Here is a 4,202-nt window from a genome sequence, read left to right as displayed (position 1 = left end):
TACTCACGGAATTGGGTCGAATGTCTTGCCGTGAAAATATCGGTCTCGTGGGAAAGCACTATACGCAGTTAACCTGTGTAGGAAGGGTCACGTCCAGAAGTGGCTGCTAATAGATAGTGGGTGACTGTTTTACCAGAGTGTGGCTGTTCACTGTATATAAGCGCGTCACTTAAACGAAGCCCCGAAACTGCCTCGTCATTATGTCGTTGATGTTAACGAGCTCATTAACTAGCTGATTAATTAATGAGCTGATTGTCGTGGCAGGTGGTCGAGGCAATGGGAGCATTCCCAGGCATCCATCACACCTGCACTCGTCTCCCTGGAAAAGCTGAGGGTCTTCTCACAAGGTACGCTCGTCACCTCGTAAGCGAGCAGGTGACTGATCCGCGCACACGTCCGATAGTCCTCATCAGTCACGTACAATTAGCGCTAAGCAAAAGGTTTAAATTATGACCCATAATTATGACTTATAATTATGATATATAATTATGACTTATAATTATGATCTATAATTATGACCTATTATAATTATGACATGTAATTATGACCTATTAATTTGATGTATATATAATTGATGACTTTATAATTATGAGTTATAATTATGATAAATGAATTATGCACTTATAGATTATTGACCTATAATTATGAGTTATAATTATGACCGTATAAATTATGACCTATAATACTGAGCTTAATATATTATGATATATAAATTATGACCTTATAATTACTGAATATATAATTATGACTTATAATTATGATCTATAATTATGACTTATAATTATGATATATAATTATGACGTATAATTATGACATATAATTATGACCTATAATTATGACTTATAATTATGACCTATAATTATGAACCAAACGTCACTACTACTACGTCTGCATCATCCCTTCATGACATTTTAGACCGCGATTTGAATCGTGTGGGCTGAAGAAGATTTCTGATAATGGACCTGCCATCGTTTCAGACGTTACTGAGCACGTCATCGACTGGAATTTCGAGGACTGGACTTTGAGAAGGCGATTACGCTCAGCCGTCGCCGTCCCAAAAGTACGACACATTGAACGTGCGGAGTCAGGAGTGGGCCGAGGCGCTGCGTGCGGCACATGTGAGCCATCTGTAAACGCATGCTGGTAAGATTGTAGTTGACCGATGTGGGGTCGAGGGAAATACGTCGGAAAGCGAGTTGTTAGTAGGTTGAAATAGAATTAAATATAGAATAAATAAGAAATTATATATATATATATTGTATATATATATATATATATACAATATATACTATATATACTATATATATTGTATATATATATATACAGACTTATATATATATATATAATTTCTATATATATAAGTTATATATATATATATATAACTTGGGAAACTAATAACTCGATAATCAAGGATGGACAAAAGTGACAAAAGGGCGATTAGGTAACGATAAAACGTTTTCTTTTACGACTGGCCAGAAATGTGCATAGCTACTATTCCCGCATCAGATCTAATTGTCGCAGGAAGATGAAATCGGTTTATTTCGACCCCGTGCATGCACCGCACCGTATCTAGCTGAGACCATGTGTTCTCGCGCTGTCTCACGGCCGCGCTTCGCTACAGGTCGCGGGGTCGTGGAGCGTCTGTGGACCTCGTGACATCGTAGGAGTTAGATCCATGAGGCCAGACCAGATATTCGGTACCACTGGCGGTTTTGCAAATCCTCACTTATGTTTTTTTTGGAAAGCGGCTCTATCCATAGATGAAAAAACCCCATGAAGCAAGCCCGAGGAACTCACAGCTTAATGGTTAGATTGCACTTGTATATCGGCATCGTGGTGGGAGCGGCAGGCGCTAATTTATGTCGGGTAGGGAAAATATAAATTGAATAATTTTGCAGGAAATGACATTAACGAGTTGACAAATGACCCCTCAAATGATTGTTTAGTTTGTTCTCTACACTTTAATATCCATTATATGCCAAATCTGTTTGTGTGTGTCAGGTCAAGCAGAGCGTCAAAAGGTCATGAAATTTTGGACCCCTGCTAAAATCGGACCCTGTTCAGAAAATGCCCCCTACAGGAATCTTACTAATGGTTATTTTGTTGTTTCTGAGTGTGTCTATTCCTGAAAGCAAGAGTGTAGAAGCGTTGATTATTATAGTAAAAAAAAAAGTTTGCCTTTATTCTTTATATTAGTTATTGGTAATGAACGAGTTTTTGACAATATCTTAAAAATGCCTTATTTTTGGCACTAAAAATAGGCCAAAATCTAAAAAGTGAATTGGTTTGGAATTAGTTGTGTGAATATTTGAAAGCTAAACCTTCCAAATGGTAATAGACATATTCCTGATACAATTTATGACCTTTTTAATTGAATTTCAAATTAAATTAGGTTCACAAAGATCTATTTGCATGCATTTATTAATTCATGTCTATTTAGCCGCAAAAGCAGGCCAAAATTGTTACGTACACTACATGATCGGAACAAAAATTCCAAAAATGCCACACGTTCTGGGCTTATCCTTGTATCACCATGTCAAATTGTCGCACTTGGTTATCATACTTATGTATACTTATGGTTATACTCATAAACGGGCATAACACGGGCCCCATTCAATACAAAACTGGGCAAGGACACGAGCACGGAAGGTGACTGATTTTATAATGGTAGGCCTATCTGTAGTTGATTCAGTAAAAAGAGTTCCGAATATGTAGTGTCTGTAACAATTTTGCCTGCTTTTGCGCTAAAATAGGACATGATAAGAAATGCATGCAATAGACCTTTGGTGGCCTAATTAATTTGAAATTCAATTAAAAAAAGTATAAATTGTATCAGGAATATGTCTATTACCATTTGGAAGGTTTAGTTTTCAAATTTCACCAACTAATTTCAAGCAATTTCAGTTTTACATTTTTGGCCTATTTTAGCGCCAAAATAAGGCATTTTTAAGAATATGTCAAAACTCGTTCCATACCATAGCATAAATAAAAATAAAGCAAACTTTTTTTTACTATAAATCAACTTCTACATCTCTTTGCTTCAGAATAGACACACTCAGACCAACAAATAACCATTGGTAACGATACTGTAGGGCATTTTCTGACAGGGGGTCCGATTTTAAGCAGGGGTCAAATTTCATGACCTTTTGACCTCTGCTGACCTACATACATAACAGATTTGCATATGATGGATATTAAAGTGTAGAGGACAAAACTACCAACATTTTGAGGGGTCATTTGTCACTGTATGTCCATTCCTTGCAAAATTATTCAATTTTATATTTCCCCTACCCCATAATTAGCATCTGTCGCTCCACCACGAGTGCCCATATACAAGTGGCAATTTCTACCATTAAGCTGTGAGTCTCGGCTTGCTTCATGTTTTTTTTTTAATCTATGGACATAGGCCTTTCAAAAAAATATAGTGAGGATTTGCCACCCCAGGTGGTACCAATTGATCAAATTTGGGGGTCTGGCTCATGGACTACAAGTAGTTTGTACAAACTTCAACAGCAGTAAAGCAAGCACTGTGAAGCTTAAATGACAATTGAAGTCAAATTTTACAACTTCTGTAACGTTTTTATACATAGAAATACATTCAATAACGTATTCCATTTCAAATCCGGCTCCCGCAGTTCAAATCCGCAGTAAGAAACACATGAATATTAGTCTAGGTCATGTGACGTCACAGCCCCCTGTTGAAACATGCCATTATGTAAACATAGTGCGTGTGGTGTATAAGATGGAGACAGAAAGCGATAATTTCAATGATTCTAGTGATTACTCAGATGATGATGATATTTATATTGATTTACCAGTTGGATATAGGTTTGAGCCTGAATATACACAAGAAGAAATTGAGGAGAATCGTCTGAAAAAGCAACGCGAAGAGTCGACACACACTTCTCGAGAATCAGGACAGTCACAATTCATGGCGGAACGGAAGCTTCGGTACCAGATAGGACTGTAGACAAATACTGGTGTTCTTGTAGTGTTTGTGAATTAATGAGTACTGGTGTTCTTGTAGTGTTTGTGAATTAATGAGTACGGCACCTGAATGTATATGCTGCCATGAGAATGAGAAGACCAGGGTTATTGTAGACCAGTTCGACGCTAGACCAGGTGAGGCATGCGAGTACACTGATCACCGGGCTTATCACGCTCGGTCAGAATCACATTACGTATCTGTACATGTACATGTA

This window comes from Priapulus caudatus, unplaced genomic scaffold, assembly GCF_000485595.1.
Source record: "Priapulus caudatus unplaced genomic scaffold, Priapulus_caudatus-5.0.1 Scaffold649, whole genome shotgun sequence".
NCBI classification, from domain to species: Eukaryota; Metazoa; Priapulida; class Priapulimorpha; order Priapulimorphida; family Priapulidae; genus Priapulus; species Priapulus caudatus.
Note: the sequence above shows the minus strand (reverse complement) of the source record.